The 25690-nt window shown below is 36.9% G+C and overlaps 1 protein-coding gene across 3 annotated transcripts in view; it reads left to right on the top strand.

Annotated features, from left to right (window-relative positions):
* The first annotated feature begins 316 nt into the window (after window positions 1-316).
* The window catches only part of PCDH11X (protocadherin 11 X-linked), an 857900-nt gene continuing 832526 nt past the window's right edge, over window positions 317-25690 (top strand). For all 3 annotated transcript variants that reach the window (XM_049872539.1, XM_049872538.1, XM_049872540.1), the window contains exon 1: window positions 317-623. The gene's annotated coding sequence lies outside the window, so the exon portion shown is untranslated. The remainder of the gene's footprint in view (window positions 624-25690) is intronic.

Raw genomic sequence — 25690 nt, 5'->3', positions numbered from 1 at the left:
CAGTAACTTCCTAAGCTTACCTCCATCTCGCCCCCGCCCTTCTCCCCTGGTTCCCAGTCAGCGGGGAAGGGCCGCCCCCGTAACGGCGGGGGATGTGGGGTGCGGGAGTGGGGACCAGAGGGGGGTACTCAGCAGTTGGTGCTGAGCCATCCCCTCCCAGCAGGCAGCCCGGGCACTGGTTCACTTTTCTCTCCCCCCCGCCCTCCACTCGCTCACCCCCCTTCCTTCCCCCCTTCTCCCCCTCTTGCTAGTCCCTCCCCCTCGCCATTGAAAAGGGCTGGCTCGGCACTGGCTCCTTGCAGTCGGCGAACTGTCAGGGCGGGAGGAGCTCTGAGCCTAGCTGAAAGCAGCGGCCCGAGCGGCAAAGCGGAAGGCAAGCGAAACAGAGTGCGCTGAGTGGCAGCGGCAGCGGCAGCGGCAGCGGCGATACAGGCGACACAAGCAGCCCAGGCACCCCGGGCGGTTCGAACAGCCTCAGAAGCCCCATCCACGACTCCAGCTGCTCCGCAGACTGCGAGCTGTGGCGGAAGAGCCCGCTACAGCAATCGCAGTCTTCGTGGAGCTAAAGCTTTTTCTCTCTTTCACCTCCCACCCCATTCTACTCAAGAGGCTTCTTTCACTGGGTGAGTATCCGGTCCGGGTGCCAGAACGGAGCGCGGTGTGTGAGGCGTGCGTCCCGCACTTAGTGCGCGGAGGTTTCCTGCTGCCTGGGGTCTTGACTGACTACCGAGTAGTTTCAGAGACCCTTCTGGTGTCCTCCCCCATCCTCATCCCCTTCTCTTACCTGAAAGTAAGAGAAAAAGCAAACCCCGGAGGTGCGCGCAGACAGAATATCTTTTTGGCCCTGCCACCGCTCGGCTTGCTTACTTTGCGAAAACTCACTTTAGTCAGTAAAGTGCCCGCTCATGAATTTTCCCGATATTGGCTATGCAAAAAAGTCTCTCCCTTTAACAGATACAGCCAGCTTCAGCGCGGCTGAAAGAAACTCTAAGATCCGGGCAGGTGCTGGAAAAAATCATGCCCCAGAGTCACAGGCTAACCTGGTGGAGTAGTCCAAACTGAGAGGGGCAATGCCCTGAGCCAAGCATTTGCCTCAGACATCGCGCTCCCGGCCCCGCGGCGCTCCTTTCTCTGGGGGTTCTGGATTTGGAGCCCTGTCGGGCCGATGCTTCCCTTCTGGGGTCCGACCTTTGGCGCAGAGCTGAGATCTAAGTGAGCCTCCAAGCGCGCAGGACCCCGGGGCATTCCTCCTGGCGCTAGCTTCCCCGCCCCTCTTTCCCGCCCTACTTCTGGGGCCGTGCTCAGCCAGCACCTGCTGGGTGTGGAGATGGAAGGTGTGGAAAATTCTGCCTATCATTAAAAACATAAATAAATAAATAAAACTTATAACCGCATAGCCTAAAAACGGCACCCTTTTCTTATAAATGACTTTCTAAGAGTGTAGTTGAAATAAAAAGGGGGTTTCTCTTTCTCTAAGGAAATGACTTTTAATCCTTCAGAAAAAAAAGCCTACCTATCCCATAATGACGCTTTCTAAGATAGAACAACAACAAAAAAAGCAAAAACAGTTCATAACGCCACGTTTTTTTTTTTTTTTAAAGCGCGTAGTCATAAAACAGCTCCTTTTCCCGAAAACGAATGCCTCTTAATAAGAGTGCCATCGGGAAAGGTGACTTTTTAAAAGCTAGTAGCTGCTAATGGGTTCTTGTCTTTAGACTTTACGAGAGCTGAGCGATAGTCTGCCCTGGGTTGGAGACACGACCTGCATACGAGCGCATAGTCGAAAATTGAGCAGCCCGCCCCCTCTTGCAAAAAAGAAAAAAAAAGGTCACTTTTTTTTAGAGCACCTTTCCTTCCACAGTGATTTAGTCCGTGCTTTCCTGCTTTGGCCGCATTTGCGGTTTGGGGTGCGGGGCGCTGGAGTGCGTGTGTGCACGCGCGCGCCTGCGGGCGGGGCCCTCGCGTCTCTGAACCGGGTGTCCTTCCAAAATGTTGGCTCAGGGGCTGGGAATCAAAATTTGCGCCACTGCGGCGCATATCCACAAAGCAAAGACGAGAGAGAAGAGTGGCTAGGACAAAATTATAAATGAAAATTAAAAAAAAAAAATGCCAAGATGGTATTTTAGCCTAGCCCAGGAGCTGTTTCTGTAGGAATCGGAGTATGTTGAATAAAGTGTTTGAAAATCTGCATAGACTGGGAGACGGGCAGAAAATATGGGGAGTGGGCGATGGAATCACCGGAGCCACTAGTGTGCGCTTAGCGCTGCAGCAAGGAAACAACCTGAGGAGCGTGCGGAGCAGAATTCCGAACACCAAGATAACGTCCAAAAAGGTAGTGTGTGCTTTATGACTAAAGCGTAGACCCCTCTCCCAAGGTGAAACATGTGTGATTAAAAAAAAAAAAAAGTACTTGCGTGCACCTTCAGAACTTGGTAAAGAATAAATGGAATTCCACTCTTAATCTTGTTTGAAAACTCGCACAATCACTCCAGGAAGTCTCGGCCCCAGGGCTGCCCTTTCCTGTGTCTATGTGTATGTGTGTGTGGAGGGAGGTTTGAAAGCAAGCTGAAGTCATAGTATATATACATGTTTCCAGCTTTCTTGTCTTTGTCTGGTTCATCCGAGGAAGCGCGAACGGTGTGCGGGCGGTTTTGAGGACTTGACCGACAGATGGGCACGCTAAGGTCTAAAGACCACTTTCTCATTCTGCTAAATTAAGAATTGCCGCGCGTAGCCCACCAGCCGCCACCGCCACGGCGCTGCGATTGCCAGGCGGCGAGGGAGCGCCTCCACCAGCCGGGCCCGAAAACCCAGTTCTCCAGTCTCCTTCGCTCGGACAGCCCCTCCTTCTGACAATGATGTCAGTCCCGGCGAGGCACGTCTGGCCTAGAGGAGGCCGTGTGGAGGATCGGGCCGGGAGCGCGAGCGACCCTGCCCCGCGCGCTCCCTGCGCGCAGCCGCCCTTGCATCCTTTTGGCCTCCTTCCCGCGCACTCGCTCTCGGCCCCTCCTTCCAGCTCGCCCGCTCCCTAGAGGCGCGCATAGCCACCGGGGGGCGGGGCAGGCCACTGCAGGCCTGGCCTTGGCCGGTTTTGAACCCCTAGGTTCAAACCCAGATTTGAGGTCTTTCCCCGCCCTTTCCCTCCCCTTGCTACCGATTTTCTCTTTTCAGCTCGCACGTTTACTGTTCACGGTGAATATACTTAGCAGCATTTTAGAGGGCAACTACTTTAGCTACAATAATAATAGTTACCATTGTTAAATTTCCGCTGTTTTCCCTCTCCCAAGTTGAGGAGGCAGGGGGATGTGAAGACCGACGTCTTTAAAATACCTTGGCTGTCTCTTTGCCTTCGACAGAGCGAGCACCCTAGAAGGTGGGGAGGATCGGCGGTGGGGGATGGGGCAGTCGAAGGCGAAGGAGTGTATGGGGGGAGGTCCCCTTAACTGAAGAAGGGACTGGCAACTGGGGGTTACGGAGAGAAAGGCTCTAGAAGCTGCTGCCGAAGGGGAGAGGCTACCGTGCTCTCTATGATAAGGCTGCACAGACACTTCCCGAGGCCGGCCCGCCAAATTGGGAAGATTCAGGAATAGGATTTTACAAGACGGAAGCCCGCTTCGGCGTCCCTTCTGAGCTTGCTCTTCACGGTTTAACGAGTAAACCCTTGCTTTCCAGAATTTGAGGCTAATCAGTTTCTCCTGATTGCGGGAAATGCTTTCTTTAGCTCAGGGAAAAAAGGCGCAGCGCGCAGTTGGAGAAGGTTGTATAGGGCAAGAAGGAAGGGAAGGAGGCAGGGCGTGGGGAGGCAACTGGAGCCTCAGGACTGTTACCTTCCAAAGGAAATTACATACAACGGAGATCCCAACAAACTGCTTAGTTCCTGTATCAAGGCTTGGAGGCAGGTGGGAAATTTGGCGGAAGGGGAGCAGGAGCAAAGAATTCTTCCTTTTTGTAAATGGAATCCCCCCGCCCCCCACACACCCTTTTATGGAAGGCTTCCCTTACATGATATATCACTGGCAGCAAACTTAGTTGCTGTTCTTTTGAAATACAGGAATGAGGAGAAAACGCAGACCAAGCATAACGACACGTCCATTTTCTAGAGCTCAATCATTTGCTAAGGGTTGGAAGCTTTTTTTTTCCTTTTTGTCATCCAAATGTGATTCTGATGGATGCCCAAGCAATGTTGGATTTCGGCAGCTGGGAACCCTGGCAAAAGGGATTGCAAGTTTCACACTATTTTTTCCCTTCTTATTCATAACTTTGTTTTTTGCAAGATAGAAATTCCTGATAGCTTCCAGGCTGCTGGTGGCAGGAAGAAATCTGGTAAGGGATTTAGAAAGCGGAAAATTCTCCTTTTTCTCTATGCAAGCAGTCTACAACAGCCTTTAGCCAGGATTTATAAGATTCTTGGAGGAAGGAGGAAAGACACACGACAAGGAGACTTTATATATAAACCACTAGCTTTGAGGTACATTTATGAAATATATATGGTTGCCACATTTTCTATTACTGTTAAAGGAAACTATTCAGAGAATGGAAAATCTGAGAGCTGATTTTCTCCAATAATCCTGTTTCATATATTTTAAAAGAGGTGCCCTACATTTATGTATTCACCAAAAGAATCTTCAAACATATTAGTCACCTACTGTGCCAGACAATGTGCTAGGTTCCAGGAATACAAAGATAGTAAGAAAACATGACCATGGTCCTTTGTGAGCAGAGGACACTCTCAAAATTATTGTACAGTGTGATAAATGCTCTAATTGAGCAAAATGGAGGGAGAAATTAATTTTTCCTAAGAGGTTAAGAAAAGATTCTTAAAGAAAGTGTCTCTCTGGCTTTGAAAAATAGGCATTCCAAGCCAAGAAGTAGACTTGGAAGGGCATGTCAGACACAGAACAATTAGATATGGAATTAAGAGGAACGTTGTGTTTTGTAGACTAGGCCATCTTTGATGGTTTTTCAAGCAGATAGTCTTAAAAAAAAAAAACAGGATGACAAAATTGGGCAGTAGCTGGCAAACGGTAGGATTTTTTTTTGTTGTGTTTTAAATGAATGACTTGAGTAAAGAATGGATGCAAATAAATTTTAAAAAATTCTATAATATCAAGAAAAGGGGACAAATGAATGAAGAAGGCCTAAATTAAATCAGTCGAAGCAGGATAAAAAAAGAATGTTACTTTGGGGAAGAAAATTTTTCTTTAGTACATGATCACCTACTCACTTTTAAATCATCTCACTTTCCTCACCTAATCTTTAAAATTCCAATCTTCGGCCATTAAAAAAAAAAAAAAAAAGGAGACTCACTCCCCTTCAGCCATTTGCAAACGCGTGTATCTCCCTCTCCCATTTCCACACACATCCCTGTTTCATCTATGCCCTTATCCCCCCTTATCCGCTTCCACACTATCTCTCTCACCAGTTAGTGTCATTTAATCTTGGGCTTTCTCCCACATAGGCACTAGAAAGCACCTTGATCTCTCCGCTTTTCCTCCTTCACATCAGTTGTCCCACCTCCCTTTCGCTTCCTCCTCCACATTACCAACCTGGGGGTGGGCTTACTCCACTAATCCCCCCTTAGCTCCTTTCTCCCAACTACCTACCTGGGACTCTCCTCCCCTTCAGTGACCTCAAAGAAGCTACCGAAAAGGAGGAACCTCTACTTCAAACTCCATTACAGATTTGTCAAGTTTTCTGGCCAAGAAGTTTTCTTGCTGTCTGTGTGTATCTTTTGCTGTTTTATTTCAAACAAGATTTATAGTGGAATTCCTCAGATTTGTTATATTTTTTATTATGCCTACAAATGCCTGTTTTGGTTACACCCAGGGATTTAAATATTGTATGTTGGGGAGTACTTACAACTTTTCTGAATTTCTCACCGCACACTCCTGACACTGTTTCTCTGCATCCCATCCCATGCTCTTTTCCCATGGGTCATTCCTTCTGTGTTTTCGGTAAAAATTTCTTTCTTATTTTTATTCCCCTCTCTTTTTTGCTTTGTGGGATTATCATAGTGGCTTGAGTTTAAATATTTTGAGAGGATGTCTCCCTCACCCCACACACAGGATTTCAAGGCTTTTGTCAATGTGTGTTCATACCAACACACACACTTACCATCTCGATTTTCAAAGGCAAAGAAACCCTTGATTTTTACTTTATTCTTAGAAAGTTCTTTTTTTGGGGTAGAAAAAAGGCAATTCCCACATCGCCCATATCTCCACATTCAATGAGGTTGACTCAGTATTATTGGGAATTGGGGAGGGAAGAAAGAGGATGCCATAAAAATAGATGATACATTCTTTCATCATTGACATATGTAAATTTTAACTTTGGGGAAAACAAAATATATAATTTACATTTAATTGGATTGACATTATACTATAACATTCCAAATCACATGTCATTGTCTGAGCAGAGTTCTAATATCTGAAGACTTTATTGATCATTCAGTATCCAGAATGAAGAATCCTAGGTAAGATGCCTGTATGTTCCAGACTGGCTTGAAATGTTTAAATTAATGGAATCATATTGAAAAATGGTGTTATTATTCAACAGAGTTTCATCAGGAAGGCAGCGTCCCTAAAATATGGTCATCTAGGAGAAAATATCAAATGACCTATATGCCATAGTCCCTCAAGATTTCTGCCCTGTGCAACATTAGTTGTTAAGCACAGGCTTATCGCATAGAGAAAGCTATTTTACGGTGAAAAGTGTCTTGAGATTTGTTTAGATTGTAGAAAGAATGCATTCTAATTATGAAACAAAAAATATGAATTGGGAAAAGGAAGACTTTTTCAATTATGGTTTTGAATTAGAAGGGTGACACGCCAGAAATCATAAAAGCTTCTACTAAATTTTGCCCTTAAAAAAAATGTCAATTGCTGAAGGATTTAAACTGGCGCTGTTAGTGTCTCTAATGTGTTAAGTAACTAATAAGAGTGAGATCAGTAGAAAAAATTTTGAAACTAAGAGTGACAATGGCTATAGTTGTCATTTGCAGCTCAAACCTACAAGAATTATTTTTCTACCTAATCCGCTCATCTTGAATGTGTAGATTTGTGAAAACAGATGAAAGAAAAATAGAAAAGGTAAAGAAGAAATTCTGAGAAAGGGTTTTTATCTGTTCAATAAAAACTGCTTCAATAATCTAATAAATCTGTTTTGCATGACTATAATAAACTAATTTGCTGGTGGATTTTAATTAAACAATCTGAAGACTAACCTTTTTTTTACATTTTAAGTAATTGAAATGCAAATTGAGATTTGAACTGATTTTACAATTCAGTTACTATCATACTGAAATGAAAACAAAATGTTTAAGTAGTTTTCTGCCATGCTTTTTTTTGATGCATTCTTCTAGTTTAATACCTTCAGTTTGTGCAATATTCTATATTTTTATATCATTTAAAAAGGCATTATGTTATTTTAGTCTCATAAAAACTTTCAGTACAAAAAAGAAGGCATAGTTCTATCTGTTTTATGAATGTGAAAGCTGAAGTCCAGACAGGTTTAATGAGTCCCCCAAATCTTTCCAATTACTAAAACGGGAAGTCTGTATAGGGATGTTGATCTTCAGTCTCCAAACCAGGGCTTTTCCCAACTCCTGCTTTTCCTTTCTTATTTTTTTTAGTATATCTTATCAAAATTCTGGATGTAAAATAAAAAACAGTGCTTCTTGGATTAAAAAATAAAAATCTCAACGATAAATATATTCAAATACGTTGATCAATTAATTGGCTATCTGCATTATATTTTCTTCCTAGTGTCTTTGTGCACTAACCCTGTAAAAATTATGTGATAAAATGGTAAGACTACTAAAATTTAATGGTATACACACTCAGACACACTCATACATTTTATTTTCAGAAATGATTTAGATTACGGTCCATCTAATGATACTGTAAAGTTTAAGCTTTCTTAATGTAATATTTAGTCCTATAGCCTAATTCATGTTTCTTTCAGGACATCTGTATTTTTACATATGATTTATTTTAGGGAATGCTTGCCAGTGATTTTTCAGTAGTGGTTTTCTTCTGACATGTCATCTCTGAAGCAGCCTGCCTTTGGAAATCAATTGAATGTGTGTATCGTATAAACCAAAACGGCATTAAGCTTCCAATGTGCAAATCATTGTTTTTTGGTCTTTAGGATTATAAACTCCTTTTTCTCGTGGTTTTGGGGCAGGGAATGGGAATAGAATATAGGGTAAATTTAAATTGTGTAAAGCACTAAGCATTTTGTGATTTAAATGCTATTTAGCATCTAGAAAGTGACCTTGGGCAAATAACTTCATTCTCCCTGGACTACTGTGTCCCGAAACGAAAAATGAGAGACTTGTAAATTACTTCAAGTTCCCTTCCAATGAAAAACAATTCAAGATGTTTTGCAATGAATAGTAGTCATACAAAGCATTCTTTCCTTGCCCTTGATTCTACAGGTATTACCAGTTTAACTACATTGATTCATTAATCATCAGTAACTAAAAACCTCATTTGTCCAGCATTTCAATACTCTATGTGGTGGCTGGGCTGATTGTGAAGCTTGGCCCTTAAAGAAATTAAGCAGAGTACCTTCTTAAAGAAGCTTACATTCTGACTGAGCAAAAACAATGAGCAACATCAACAAAGTAATGTATACTCACATTAAGTCAAATTCAACGAATATTTATTGACTGCTCTGTGCATTACAGTATACCAAGTATGGCCCAAGTTTTAATAGGCTCCGAAAGTGGAAGGGACCCAAGAGATCATTTTGTCCAACCCCTTCATTTTACAGATAAGAAAACTAAGGCTCCGAGATGTGAAATGAGTGCTATAGGAGCTCGGTAAGGTATAGAACGATGGCATTAATTAATTCACTTCACAATCTTACCTCTTCCGTACTCTAAAATGTATTTATAATTCCAAAAGGCCATCATATATGGCTTTTTAGTTAATGTTGCTCAAGTGCAATAATAGGTTTGTATCTTATCAGAAAGTTAACTATAAGATTCGTTTATTTCTTTGGCTTTGTTAAACTGGGCAGTTTCCCACTCTGACTCAGGTATAGAAAATAGTGCATTTTCTACATTTTAACGTTTTGAATTTACATTATTAAAAGCACCTGCATTGTACACAGTATATTACAAGGCATACACTATGAAGGCCGAGTAACGGACTACAGTACCAATGCATTAAATAATATAAATATTTTAACTATTTAAAATATTTTTACTTGAAAAGCCCATTTACCTAAGTTTTCTAGAAATAGGCATTCCTTGAAGGATGGTTTTAGTTTTATAAATGCACATTTTCCTAAGGACTTAATGTATATTTCCCTGGATTTTAAAATATAATTTGGGGAGGATTTTGAGTGAATTTTCTAGAATATGATCTCTTGGCTACATCATCTTATTTTATTTTCCATGTCAGGGTGTGTGTGTGTATGTGTGTGTGTGGGAAGTATAGGTCAGGAAAAGGTAGTCAGGCAAAATATACCAAAGCAAAGCTTTTCTTTCTTTTCTGAATTACCTTAGACTGATTTATTTTACTTTGTGGCTGAGTGGAAGGAGGAAAAAAAAAAAAAAAAGAGGAAATCAAGTGGAGATAAAATTTAGAGAATGGCCAGAGTGTTAGGTAATAGGGCCTGCATTTTAGTTTAGTCTGAAATATGCAGTCTTTGTGAAACTACCTAGGCTGCCATCCCTCTTTCAATTCTAACATTAGAAACTTGTAATTTTTTTAAAAATGTTTTTTGATAATTGTTTGCTAGTTTAACTAGGATCAGTAAATTTCAAAAATGTGACTATGTTAAATTTTTAAAAGAGGCTTAAGAATAGGAAACAAACACACAAACAACAGGAAAAAACTTTTATATGGGAGCTTGCTTTATGCTCATTAGGCAGAATTTCCATTGTCTTTTCTTTTTACACTAGGGAAGAATTTGCTCAGTTTAACACTGAACTTTTAGCCTTAAGTCAGTCTCCATAGTTTTTACATCTCTCTTTGTCTTGCAGCTTTTCTTAGTCCATTAACTCAATTTTTACATTCATGAGATAAAGCAGTTACAGTAAGTATTGGCCATTTTGTAATGAGATTGAATGCAAAGCAGGATTATTTGGGGAAGGGAATTTGAATCCATTAAATGTCATACATATGCCTAAGAACTGTATACAAGAGTAAACTAATATGGGAGTATAAAGCTACTCCAACAAAAAAAAAAAATTGTATAGTTGGGTAGCTATAACAGAATCAAAGCACTTTAGAATGAAATAGAGCCAATAAACGGTTTCTAATCAATCACCATCACTGCTAATGACTTGTAATTTTAAACTCCAGCTTATAGGAAGTTATATTCTATTCCTGTGCTTCTCAAACTTTAATGTGCATACCCATCACCTGGGAATCTTGTTAAAATGCAGATTATGACTCAGTAGGTTTGGAGTGAGGCCTGAAATTCAACAAATTTTACAAGCTCCCTGGTGATGCAGATGCTGCTGGTCCTCAGATCACATTTTGAGGAGCAAGGGGCTAATTCATATCCTGACAGACCAGCAGGAAAAAGGTGAAGTGAGCCAAGGGTAGCCAATTTTTAAAAATATTCAATTAGGTATTTTACAAAAGGATGAAATAAAAAAAAAGTAGATATACAGTTCTTTACACTTGGATATTAAAATTGATTTTAACTTTTGGTGTAATTACATCATTTAAAACTGTAATCCGGAACAAAAGCTGATTACTTGATAATTTTACAGTCTATTCTATTTCACAGGCACTATATATTTTTATATACATGTAGGAAACCTTGGTGGCATAGTGGTTAAGAGTTCAGCTGCTAACCAAAACGTCTGCAGTTCAAATCCACCAAGTGCTCCTTGAAAACACTGTGAGGCAGTTCTACTCTGTCCTGTAGGGTCGCTATGAGGTGGAAGTGACTCAATGACAACACGGTTTTTTTATGTACATGCATTCATACTACTTTGAAAATGAAAATCGTTGACCACACAGTACCAATAGCTTACCCACATTTTAAAACTTTCCCCCAAAAGATCCAAAAGCTCTGAGCGATGTTAGTATAGATCCTTGATGGTGTTAGTTTGTAAAATATTGAAAATGAAAAATATTTTAATTTTTCAGGTTTTAGAAGAAAATGACCAATTACAATTTTCATGTATCTATTTGAAGACAGAATCCCTGGACCTATAGAGTGGTTTTCTTCTCTAGTCTTTGAAAATACACCTTTCTTGAGGAAGTATTGTTATTTTTTTCATCAGTTTCTTTTGGTATTTTCCTTTTGGTATATTTTACAAATGATTAACGAGCTCAGCTGCTAACTGAAAGGTTGGAGGTTCCAGTCCACCCAGAGATGCCTCAGGAGAAAGGCCACACACACGTGGGGACACGAAGACTCGGAATCCACTCAATGGCGACTGGTATAGGTTTTAATTTGAAGACCTTCTTTATATTTTCTTATAAGTGTCTGACATTTGGTAGGACAACAACAACAACAAAAGAGATTTGGTAGAAGTTATTTTATATTTGCTCCCTCAACAAACATTCGTCAAAGCAGGAACACATGGTAAATTCAGCATCATGCTACGTTTTAATGCCTAGACTTTTATATTAGAATACAGCAGAGAAGCCCTTTAATCTAAGTGTGCTTTTCTCATTCATCGGAAGTCTAGGAAAACTTCCGTAGTTCCCGTTCTTTACATGCAGCTCATGTAAAAGGTTGTCAATTAAAAATTTTTAAATTAAAATTTTTTTCCCTCTTTCCTTCTTCCCCAGTGTCAAATTAAAGCAAACATACACACAATGTTGAAAGCAACTATTGACATACATTAAGTGTAAGTGCTTAAACTGTGTTTGCTGGGAAACATGATGTGCCTCTGGCAGGATTAGAAAAACAACTGAAAAAGTTGTCATTTCAAAGCTGGGATTTCATGTCTTAATTATGGTGTTGGGATTCAGAAGTTATCACCTTCCGAATGAAGCTGTGTTAGTCTTTTCTAAGCTCTGATACTTTAATATCAAAAGCAGAGCTCGTTTTGTGGCAACTTGAAGTTCCCAGTGTACTGAAGGGCCAATTGGATTAAAATGTTTTTTGTAAGTGCTAATAAACTTGGGTGTCTGCCAAAATTGCCTCGGATTTCATTACTCTTAACATTATTTAATAACAATGTTAAACATAGACTGTTTCTATGTGCCTGAGGAGCTATGAGTATAGCAACCAGAATATATTTGTTTTTTGGGGGAGACATTCCAAAATATACAAAAAAAGAAAAATACCAAAACAATAGAAACTGATGAAAAAATAAAACATCCTCAAGAAATGTATATTTTCAAAGACTAGAGATCGAAACCACTCTATAGAAAGCATAAATATCAGTTCTATGAAAACATGCACTATTTAAAAAAATGGAATATAATTTGAAAATCAGACTATGGCATGGTTAAAACGAATTAGAAGCAAAAAAAAACAATTTCTTTGACTAATCTAGCAAATATTAGGAATGCTAAAAAATATTAAACAAAAGGTTCAATTAGAGTAATTTAATACAGCTACATTTTTTTTTACATACCTTTAAATTCTTTTTCCTCCTTTGGAGTCATTATGACTACATCATAATAGAAGGATTTTTTTTTTTAATGAAAGGAAAATATTTTGTAACTGGAAAAAATTTTAGTAATAAATCCCATAATTTTGGTAAAAATTTTAAAGAGATTGCAGTTAAAGTTGAGCAAAATTTGCCAGAAAATAGTGCGACATAATGTAGACTAAATGTTGAAGTACTCACAATTGCTAATAATAGGTTAAGATAGCAAAATTAGTAATATTGCTAAGAAACTGAGTAGATTATAGTCGTAAGAAAAAATAATTAGAATTCGAAGTTGAGGTTAATTAGGTTCCAGGATGAAGATTGAGAACTAAAGCATCATCATTCAAATAAATGAAACATGCTTGGAAAACATGTGGTTAGGTGCCCTGGAGTCGGTTCCGACTAATAGCGGTCCTATGCACAACAGAACGAAACACTGGGCGATCCTGCGCCAGCCTCACAACTGTTTCTGTGCTTGAGTGCATTGTTGCAGCCAGTGTGTCAGTCCATTTCCTTGAGGGTCTTCCTCTTTTTCGCTGACCCTTTTGTACTTTACCAAGCATGATGTTCTTCTCCAGGGACTGATTCCTCCTGACAACATGTCCAAAGTGAGACTAGTGTCGCCATCCTTTCCTTCTAAGGAACATTCTAGTTGTGCTTTTACCAAGACAGTACATAAAAATGTCAGTATACTTTATACCTTCCTTACACTAATGGTAGCAACTATATTATGCAAGAAAAATGCTTTGGTGGTAACTGAAACTACTGAGTTTTTGAAACAAATAATTTTTTAAGTAGACTTATTATAATATTTTTCATTAAATTTAAAGATACTACCTGAAACAACATCTCTCAGTAACTATGAAAGGCACTATGACCAGGTTTAATATTTTTCAAGTGTTTTCATTTTATTTTAGGGTATTACAGATTTTATCTCATCTGAATGTCACAACAGTCCTCTGAAACAAGTTTTGTAAATATTATGCCTTTTTGACTTATGAAAAAAGAGACACAGACATGTTGTTTATTTTTGTTAAGGTCAGATATCTATTAAGTGACAGAGACAGCACTTAATCCTGGTTCTTCTGATCCCTGGAATAACATTCATTCCATCAACCAGTGTTGCATACTATTTTCTTTAAGTGTAAATACAGTTAAGGGTATATATTAAAGAAAAAATGTAAATGTATTATAATTAATCTTTAGAAGTTTTGCATTTATTCAATCCTATTATGCACAATTAGGATAACATCACTGGCCTTAGTAATTTAAAATATATGATAACTAAAATATACAGTAATACAATAGTCGTAGTAGACTAGGAAAAAAAAAAAAAAGATGTAAACAAATTGACCAAGAGAGCGATGCTAGAATTGGATATATCTGAGAAACTTTTTTTTTTCAAAAAAAGGAAAATTTGATTATAATTTAAAATAGGCTCAGAAACCAGAGTCAAGTTCCTGAGAATTTCCTTCTATTTAAAGATAAAAAATATTTGAGAGAACAAGTCTGGAGGGACAGTGTTTGGGAGAAAAAAGAAAATTTATTATGTCTAGGCTATGAGTTGGCTTACACATAAACTGTTAAATAATAAACTAAGCTGTATTGCTCTAGATAAATTCTGGCAATGTTTGAATCCCTGACTTTGGGAGGTTTTAGGTTTCTTATTTTATTTGAATTACATTTGGGCATTTTAGTAAGATAGATTTTGTAATAGTAGTTAACAGTCAGTGGGGCGAATAGTTTTCCCTTTGGGAGATCACACTTTGTTTTCCCTTGGAAGAACTAGATTATTAGAAGGTATTACAAAAATATCTTTTGTTGTCAGAGAAGCAAACCCTGTTTAGTTCCTTTAATGAATCTCATGAGGAAATTAGTAGACTTAAAAGTATAAACTATGACACATATTCTGCCAAAGTGCTACCAAATATAAAAGAAAAACACTATTCTTATTGTAAAGTTTCCTTGAAACTATAGCTCTTCTAAATAAAATTGACATTTGTGAATTTATATTTGACAAAAGACTAGTAATGAATATAATCATTTAACAATTCATGCAACCCTGTGAGTTAGGTGGAGCAGACATTTTTATCCCTCTGTTTTTTTTTTTTTTTTTCCTAATGGGGACTCAGGCTAGTCCAGAGTTAGGTAAATAATGGCTTGCTCAAGGTCGCAAAATTAGAACTGGGCTCAAATCCATGTGTTTTTCACTATGCCATATAAATTGAGTAATTGTGTATAACTTACCTGGGAAATATGCAGTATTTGAATTTTTTAATAAAGGAAGAGAGAGAAAGGGGATATTTCTTACGTATCAAATTAAAGCTAGGGTTACTATTTCTCTTCAGAAATAGTACAGGTGATAGGTACTCAGGCTTGACTGTGAACCAGCAGTATGTGGAGATAACTAGCAATGTTTCAATGGAAATACATTAATTTGTTTGCTGTTGTGATTTTATTTCTGTTCTTTTTATTAAAGACTCCAAATGGAGAAAGTAGGGATATTTCAGTGAAATACATGTTAGTGGATACTATGTAATGTCTTCGAATTTTCAGTTTATTTAGTTTGTCTGTTTTACTTAGGAAGATCATTCTTCAGGATGTTTTGTGTTTGTGCTTAACTTGTGTTTTTTCTGAGTTAATTTAGTAAAGCACAAAATTGTTTAAATGTGAACTGTGATCTGTTACACCTACTTAAAGTTTAGTTTTTCAGAAGGTTCCATTTTCCTTTTGAAGTGAATTTCCCAAGGTCACAAAAGCTACTTAGTGACAGTCTGGAATAGAATTTATGTCTTCTGTCTCCTAGTCAGTGTACTTTTCACTGTATCGTATGTCTTTTACCATAGTAATAGTGCTTGTGCAAATTAAAAAAAAATTTAATCTGTAGTGATCAAATAGCCTAAAATGTTCCAAAGTGCTGGAAGTAGTTTTTGTTATTGATTTTTGTAGTAAATACCCAATTAAAGTTTATTAACTAGCAAAATTGACGAATCTTTTCAAACAAATTAAAAACTTAAAATATGAACTTAAAGTATTAACAATTTTTGTGAATAAAACTTAATTTTATAAGGCAACATTACATATTTTATAGCAACTTATCATCTTGAATGTTAGATACGTCTTTTACATGAGAATTTATGCTGCAATTTAAACTGTACTGAAAATTCACTGTAATACCGTTATATTGCAACATAGATTTGTCTTGCATTATAGAATTCTATTTGGAATAAACACCGTAAGAACAATATTATAGTCATCTTAACTTTAACAGTGTGTCCCTGTTAACTTAGGCCCTCATATACATTAATGTAGAGTTTTAATATTCCATGAGCACTAACAGCAAGCCAATTTTATGAAACTTATGTTTTTCTCATTTGCAGAAAACTAAATATTTTCCCTATTTTTTATTTTAAAGGTGTTTGCTTTCCTGCTAAAAATGTCTAACACATTAGGCTTTTAATAGATGGACTGGAGTTGTGAATTTTTGCTTAGCAAACACACCTTCAAAGGTCATGCTGCTTTTCAAAATATAAATTAACAACTTTTGGTTAATTGCAAAGAAATAATCTACAAGCCAGCAACCTCAGTTATATTTTGACCCTAGTTGTATTTCTTTGAATGAAATAATGACACCTTTTTTTCCCATTATGAACAGAAAGCATTTTATTTGACATAATTTTTTTTCTTTTTCTTTTCATTTCTACCAGAACCTTAGTAGCTATAGGTTATACCTATGTAAATGTGCTGCTTAGAGTGGGAGGGTGTCTAACTTAAAAGTATTTGAGAGTAAATTCTTTTAAGAAACAATTCGAATGTTTTTTATTTTTCTGAGAAATTTTGTATATATTTTTTTTAATAACTGTTTTGGAACTAATATAGAGATAAATTTTGAAATTTTAGCTGTGTGGTGAAAAAGTCAAGAGAAAAATCTCCTTTCAGAAGCTATTGAAGACAAACAGGTAAAGTCGTAAACTGTTAAGTGACTAAAAAAGGACAGATATGATCAATAGCATTTTCTTAGCTCTCCTTCTACAAATGGCTTGCTTGATAGGTTGATTCTCAAAACTAGCACATTCACAATAACTGAAAAATCCAGTTAATTACTTAACCAAAGATTATGGTTAAAATATAAATGTCAAAAATACTAGAAAATTACTTTTTGCCCACTTGATAATCATGATTTATAAATATTTCAGTTGGTCCAAATGAACCAAAATTGTGCTCTGTTCTTCCATTATCTGTATCTTAGACATCTACATCTGAACCCCTGTAAGGTGGGAGGCATTCTAATAATTTTCATGTTATAAACATGGAAATTGAGACTTGCCCAAAGTTACACAGTTATTAAATAACAATGTTACTAATCAAATCCACAAATTCAGACCTTATTAAATTCACAGCACATATTTTTGACCACTATGGTAAATAAAAAATTTGTTTGCCTAAGATTTTGAAATATCATTTAACTATATTAATAATAACTGAGCAAATGGACATTTTATTTTCATTTCTCTTTAGATACTTTTCATGTTAGATCCATTGTTTACCTGTATTTACTGTGTTGTCGTTAATGTTGTGTGTAACTGTACTAGGGCTGTAGAAACAAAAAACTACATAGGTTAAACTGAATGTTAAGAATTTTTTTCTTCTTCAGAACATCTTAATTGTAGTGGAAATATTCACTCTATGAAGTCACCAGCCATTAACAATTCATGTATATCTTGGAAAATGTGTGAATACACACTTAATTGGTTTAATTTAAAATCTAGATTTCTCCTTTGATAATTGTATTTTTATTGCATATTACAACGCAATCGGATAGTAGGAGCCCTGCTGGCTCAGTAGTTAAGTGCTACACTGGTAAGTGAAAGGTTGGTGGTTCAAACCCACCAGCCGCTCCATGGGAAAAGACATAGCAGTCGGCTTTGGTAAAGATTTACAGCCTTGGAAACCCTATGGGGCCAGTTCTGCTCTGTCTTGTAGGGTTGCTGTGAGTTGGAATCGACCTGACGGTAACGCAGTTTATATACCCAGTTTAAACAAATTAAAATTATAGATGACTTGGGATCTTTCTCATCAAAGGCCATTGCTTTTTTATTTCATTTTTATTAGAAACTTGACAGATTTGATCTAGAGGCATGATGCAATTTTTATTTTTAATGGATTTGCTTGGTCAATCTCAAAATAAAAGCTTTCAGTTCTATTCTCTGTTCAAAAATCCTGACATAATTCTGGGATAGATACTGGAGGGATAAAATTCTTCACATCATTAAGTAAATAAGTAGTATTCTCTTGAACCAAAAGGTAGAATCGAATTTATTTACAATCTATCTGCATAGTACCACGTCTAGTTAAGTCAATAATTTATTTGAAGCGACCTTTCACCAAATTAACAGCGGTTTCCTTTTTAGGTGGACATTAACCTTATTGTCCAAATAACTCAGTCTATATTTCTACCTAACCCAAAGTGCCAAAACCAAAATCAAACCTGTTGCCGTCAAGCCGATTCTGACTCATGGAGACCCAAACTGTAAAAACCCAAAGTGTAGCAGTTCTTTATTCTTAATTATATTCTTAGAATTTATAAGCCAGGATGAAAAATTGTGAACCAAGGATATTGATCATAGTTTGGTCAAAAGTTAAAATATCTTCTCTTGGATTTATTTTTAAAAAATAATTACCAGTATTAGCATGCAATAATGATGCAAATGCAGCTCAAATATAGAACATAGATTAACCGCTTGAAAGAAGTGCAAACAAGGAAGCCTAGCATGGTGGCATCTTGCCTAAGTAGGCTCTCATTCTAGTAGGTAAAGATGCATTTTTTCTTACGGCGATTTTTTTAGAATCTTCGAAAAAGACAAAAAATTTTCTAAAATACAAGTACACAGGCACCCACACACACACCTTTTAAAATGTATAACATATAATGGTTTTTGAATAAGATACAGACAGAGGTTTGTCTTTAATAATGCTTAAACTGTATTTCTCTTGGTAATATTCAGTGCCCCTTTAGAATTGTAGTTTTTACAAAAAAGAACCTACGATTGTAAGGCCTCGGTGGTGTTCCTGCTATTAAGATACATTACCAACAGATGGCAGTGGTACAGTGTAAGAACTCTACTTTTTGGCATTATTCAGACAAGCATTATTTCTTCCTTTGAGATATATAATATATGAAATATCTGAAATTGTATAATATATCATAAATATGTACGTATCCAGGACAGATTTTTATAAATAAAGATTAGGCCCAACTTATTACATTTTTCTTATCGTCTATTTTTATCACCAGGTAAAACTTAATCAAAACATACTTTTCTCCAGAGGCTTAGAATACCTTATTTCTGAAATATTTCATACTTTTTATAACATTTTCTTTAACTATCTTTTGAAAAAATATTGCCAAAATTATATTTAAAATACAAATTTTAAGAGTATTCTACAATTGACTAGAGATTTGGACTAAATTGATGATCTTCTAAACAGAAATCATTCCACCTTCTGACTGATTTAAGAAAAAGACGTCTAAAACTATGATATATTAGATATTAGTATTTAGGGATAGCCATATGCAGACACATAAGCTCCTATATTTTTGTTTAGACAAAATGGCAATATAATGATTGGATAAAGTTCCTAAACAGAAATTTGCAATTAGCATATGTACTAATACTGGCAAAACAAATTCGATCTTTTAAGTTTTCATCTACAAAACCAATTCCAAGTGTCTTTTTCTCCCCCCACATTAGTAGCACTTTGAGGCCTTAGTAATAATCACCCCCACATGCTGGGGTGGGGAGTTAAAAGGCCAGAGAAAGTGTACAACGTAGGGATTTTGACCTGATTTTACCTCGTTAGGGTTTTTGTCCAACACTTTACGTAACTCTTTTACGTTCCATTCCGTTTTCCTTTCCTCCTACTAAAATTAGCTTCTTCCATTGAATTTTCACCACTCCTTCTTCATAAGTTTAGTTGTTGAAAGATTAAATAGTTTACTACAAGTAACTCTGTTGTCTACTTCTGCTGTTCTACATATACACACATATGCTAAAAAAATCAGTTTGAAAACCTCCTTTATTTTCCTGTTTTTGTCTCTTTCCAAAAGTAAAAACAGAAGTTATCAATCAAGAATACTGGTTTCTACAAGGCTAATATTTGCCCCACACTCTGAAATCGCCCCCTTGTTTGGCCTCAGTTGTCTTGGAGATGCACAATGAAAGAGTATATGCCCAGGAGAATAAGGCCCTGATGTTTCAACTTGGCCTGATAAGGTAGTCATATAAGCATACAGACATTTTTTATTCACATTTTGAAAAAAGGTGATACTAGATAGATCATTTTTGCTGTAATTATAATGATTCTGTATATGTAACTTTATGTGTATGTACTCATTAGTTTTTTTTTTATCTAGCATATAAGTCAGAAATTACTTACTTTTCAAAATTAAGGCCCTTTTTGTTGCTGTCATTGACGATTGAAAGAAAAAAAACGAAGACAAAAAAACAAACTAATCATATAGTAAATGAGGTCAGTCGACCATTCAAATTAAGGTAGATGGTGGTTTACATATTAATTTAGGAATATTTGGTTTAAATTCAAAAGTTACTCCGTTTTTGAAAAATAAGTACTTTTTTTAAAGAAAAATTCATTTCCCCATCTGGGCTTCAAAGAAAACGATTTTAATAAATACTGCTGTTACTTACTCAACTTGGCAGAGTTTATAAGAAATAGAACTTAGAGGATTTTGACAGAAGCATTTATTTTATGCCTTTGTTAGTCAAATAAAACGAGGACAATAAATTGGAACAAGATTCCTTCATTCTCAATTTATTAATAAAACGTAATTTGGGGTTCATATTGTGCCTGAATAAGGAAATTTCTTCAACATTATCTGATTTGAAATCATTTGCATAGAAATTATAGGTTAACCCTTGGTTATATACAGAGGGTGGGAAATAGCCAAGCATGATTTTTCTAGAATAAAATAAACTTTCCTTTTATTAGTGAAAGTCACATTTTACTTTCATTTGGAGTTACAGAAATACTTTACAACTTTATCTACATAGTAAATTCATAAAGATAATTACATATTTTAAAACTAGGAATATTTTGACATTAAAGATTTCCTTATAAAACCAAAATTAAAGATGATATTAACATAATTTATACAACATTAAATATTATTTCTTTCATAAAAAATGATTCATCATTGTATAAGTGGATTCATCGTAGATTTTTTAAATATCAAGCACTCAAACTGTATTAAAAATGGCATTTGTTATTAGGCCTCCAGGTGTTACATATGACTAAGAGTCATGGATAGACGACAACATAAGTAAAAAATGCTTAGCAGAGGCAAGAATCTGGGAGGCCAAATTATGTTAAAGAACTTTATTTAAATGAAACAAAAAAATCTGGACTCATTAAAAACACTAATGTATTATGGTTACTTGAAGAATTGGTCATTAGAGGAATACAAAACTGAGAGTTTTCCCTACTTCCTTAAAGTGGGGGAAGATACTCATGCTGGCCTTCATAGCTTTCCTTATGATTCAAGGGCAGTGCTAACAATCATACACATGCAAATGTCATCCTGCTTGCCATATTAGAAGAGATGGAGTAAAGTGTCTATTCAAGTTGTTACTGGCAGCCTGTGTTCCACTGGGTGGGAATTTACCAAATTAAATGCAGGCGATTTTCTTCATCTAGATACCAGACAAGTGTTCTTTTTCAGGTTGTCTCTATATTTGCTTTGTTGTCTTTTCTTTACAGTTCCTTATGTTAACTCAGTATAGTGCACACAGCTTAGATTAAAATAATTCTGTTGACTAAAACACACTTTTTTAATCCTTTTTTTTTCTTCTCACAGCTACACATCCTACTCTGCTTTGCCTCTGTTGATGTTGTTAGGTGCCACTGAGTTGGTTCCAACTCATAGCAACCCGTGTACAACAGAACAAAACACAGGCTGGTCCTGTGACTTCCTCATAATTGTTGAGCCCACTGTTGAAGCCACTGTGTCAGTCCATCTTTTGAAGGTCTTCGTCTTTTTCATTGACCTACTTTATCTAGCATGATGTCTGTCTCCAGAGATTGGTCCCTTCTCATAAGATGTCCAAAGTATGTGAGGTGAAGTCTAACCATCCTTGCTTTTGAGGAGCATTCTAGCTGTACTGCTTCCAAGACAGATAGTTCCTTCTTCTGGCAGTCCATGGTATATTCAATATTGTTCGCCAACACCATAATTCAAATGCATCAGTTCTTTTTCGGTCTTCCTTATTCATTGTCCAGCTTTCACATGCATGTGAGGAAATTGAAAGTACTATGGCTTAGATCCAAAAAACAAAAACCAAACCTGTTGCCGTCAAGTCGATTCCGACTCATAGCGACCCTATAGGAGAGAGTAGAACTTCCCCATAGAGTTTCCAAGGAGCACCCGGTGAATTCGAACTGCCAGTCTTTTGGTTAGCAGCCGTAGCACTTAACCACTGTGCCACCAGGGTTTCCATGGCTTAGGTCCGGTGCACCTTATTTCTCAAAGTTTTTTTTTTTTTTTCTTTTTTAACACTTTAAAAAGGTCTTTTGCAGCAGATTTGGCAATGTAGTACGTCATTCCATTTCTTGACTGCTGCTTCCATGGGTGTCAATTGTGGATCCAAATAAAATGAAATCCTTGACAACTTCAGTCATTTTTCCTGTTTATCATGAAGTTGCTTATTGGTCCAGTCGTGTGGATTTTTATTTTCCTGATGTTGAGGTGTAATCCATATTGAAGCCTGTCGTCTTTGATCTTCATCACTAAATGCTTCAAATCCTGTTCACTTTCAGCAAGCAAGGTTGTGTCATCTGCATATCAGAGTTTGTTAATGAGCTTCCTCCAATCCTGATGCCTAGTACTTTTTTGTATTGTCCAGCTTCTTGGATTATTTGCTCAGCACACAGATTAAATAAGTATGGTGAAAGGATACAACCCTGATGCACACCTTTCCTGATTTTGAACCATGCAGTATTCCCTCATTCTGTTCAAACCACTGCCTCTTGGTCTATGTACAGGTTCTTCATGAACACAATTAAATGTTCTGAAATTCCTATTCTTAACAATGCTATCCATAATTTGTTACGATCCACACAGCCGAATGCCTTTTTGCACAGTCAATAAAACACAGGCAAGCATCTTTCTGGTATTCTCTGCTTTCAGCCAAGATCCATCTGACATCAGCAATGATATCCCTCCTTCCACATCCTCTTGTGAATTTGGGCAATTTCCTGTCCATGTACTGCTGCAACCACTTTTGAATTGTTTTCAGCAGAATTTTACTTGTGTGTGATATTAATGATATTATTTGATAATTTGTACAACTTGTTGGATAACCTTTCTTTAGAATGGACACGAATATGGATCTCTTCCAGTTGGTTGGCCAGGTAGCTGTCTTCCAGATTTCTTGGCATAGACGAGTGAGTGCTTGCAATGTTGCATTCATTTATTGAAACATCTCAGTTGTTGGTCTGTCAATTCCTGGAGCCTTGTTTTTCACTGATGCCTTCAGTGCAGCTTGACCTTCTTCCTTCGGTACCATCAGTTCTTGATCATGATTATACGCTACCTCATGAAATGGTTGAATGTTGACCAATTCTTTTTGGTACAGTGACTCTGTGTATTCCTTCCATCTTCTTTTGGTGTTTCTTGCGTTGTTCAATACTTTGTCTGTAAAACCCAAACTAAACCCATTGCCATCAAGTCAATTGCCCACAGAATCCTTCAATATTGCAATTCGAAGCTTGAATTGTTTCTTCACTTCTTTCAGCTTGAGGAATGCCCAGCATGTTTTTCCCTTTTGGTTTTCTAAGTCCCGGTCTTTCAATATTTCATTGTAAAACTTTACTTTCTTTTCTTGACCTGCCCTTTGAAATATTCTGTTCAGGTCTTTTATGTTCAGGTCATTTCTTCTGTTCACTTTGGCTACTCTACATTCAGGGACAAGATTCAGTCTCTTCTGACATCCATTTTTTTGTTTTCTATCTTTCCCGTCTTTTTAATGACCTTTTGCCTCCTTTGTGTATGATGTCCTTGGTGTCGTCCCATAACTGATCTGGTCTTTGGTCATTAGTGTTCAGTGTCTCAAATCTATTCCTGAGATTTTCCCTAAATTCAGGTTGGATATACTCAAGGTTTTACTTCAGCTCTTATGGACTTGTTCTAATTTTCTTCAACTTCAACTTGAGCATGCATATGAGCAATTGACAGTCTGTTCCACAGTCAGCCCCTTGCCTTGTTCTGTTATTGAGATTCTTCAGTGTCTCTTTCCACAGATATAGTGAATTTGATTCTTGTGAATTATATCTGGTGAGGTACATGTGTTTAGTGGTCATTTTTGTTCTTGAAAAAAGTTATTTCGAATTAATAGATCCTTGGTTTTGCAAAGTTCTATCATGTGATCTCCAGTGTAGTTTCTATCACCAAGGCCATATTTTCCAATTACTGACCCTTCTTCTTGGTTTCCAGCTTTTGCATTCCAATTGCCAATAATTATCAGTGCCTTTTGATTGCATGTTGATCAATTTCAGACTGCAAGAGTGGTGAAAGTATTCAATTTCTTCATCTTAGGCATTAGTGATTGGTGTGTAAATTTGAATTATCTTCGTATTAACTGGTCTTCCTTGTAGGTATATTGATATTATCCTATCACTAACAGCATTGTACTTCAGGATAGATCTTGAAATGCCCTTTTTGACAATGAATGTGACACCATTCCTCTTCAATTTGTGATTCCCAGCATAGTAGACCATATGATTGTCCTATTCAAAATGGCCAATACCAGCCCATTTCAGCTTACTAATGCCTAGGATATTGATTTTCAAGTGTTCTGCTTCATTTTTCACAACTTCTAATAATCCTAGATTCACACTTAGTACATTCCATCTTCTGATTATTAACAGACGTTTGCAGCTGTTTCTTCTCATTGTGAGTTGTACCACATTAACAAATGAAGATCCCACAAGCTTGACTCCATCCACGTCATTCAGATAGACTCTACTTTGATGAGGCAGCTCTTCCCCAGTCATATTTTGAGTGCCTGTCAATCTGAGGTGCTCATCTTTCAGCATTAGAGAAACCTGCCCACCGTGAGTGACCCTGCTGGTATGAAATACTGGTGGCCTAGTTTCCAGCATCACAGCAACACAGAAGTCACCACAGTACAATAAAATGACACAGGAATGGTGGCTGTGCCTTTATCAACTCTCAAATAATTTCACTTATTCAAGCACTTTACTGCTCATCTCACATTAAAGTAACCTCATTAAGAAGGACCACATATTTTGATAATTTCCATGCAATTATTAATGTTCATAAGTAGGTAATGAGTTTTCCTGCACACCTTTTTTGTATATTCCACAGACTTTTGGGATTAATCTTTTCTTATTGATGTAGTGATTTATATGAAGAATTGAATATCAGTGGAAAGTCTGACTAAATACCAGGCAGATAATATGAAATTGTCTTTTTTAGGTCAAAATCAGTTGAATATCTGCAATTTCTTATGGTGTAACCTGATAACCATAGTCCAGGAAATGTACTGAAAGTTAGAAACTTTCCTGTTGATAACTCATAAATCATAGTAAGTTATCAATGGAGGTATTTGCTGAATATCCTCCTCACTTAATGTAGGTTTATTAAGAACATTACAAGAGGTTTAAGTAAAAATTAGTTTTGGAGAAATCCTTATGAATCATGGATATTTCTGGAGAAAGTGAGATTTTTAATGCTCGGACTTCTGATCTAATTTCCACATGAGTTCCCGAACAATGAAACATAGCTCTATTAAATGTCCTTAGTGAAACTTAGCCAATTATGCTACATCAATTTCAACACGATCAAGTAAATTTATTTCCCAATTCAATTACTTATTGAATGCAAGGATATTTTTTTTTCTGATAAGGTAAGCATTTGAATCAAAGGACAGTGTTTAGTTCAGTCTACAGAAGATATAGTGTTTGCAATTTAATTTGGATTATACTAACATGTGGAATGATCCCTCCATTTAATTGTTCATACCATTATCAGAAAATTTGATTCCTAAGAAAAACTTAAATCAACAAAACCATTTATTG

Source organism: Elephas maximus, chromosome X (assembly GCF_024166365.1).
Source record: "Elephas maximus indicus isolate mEleMax1 chromosome X, mEleMax1 primary haplotype, whole genome shotgun sequence".
In the NCBI taxonomy this organism is placed as follows: domain Eukaryota; kingdom Metazoa; phylum Chordata; class Mammalia; order Proboscidea; family Elephantidae; genus Elephas; species Elephas maximus.
Note: the sequence above shows the minus strand (reverse complement) of the source record. Positions and strands in the feature narration are given on the sequence as shown.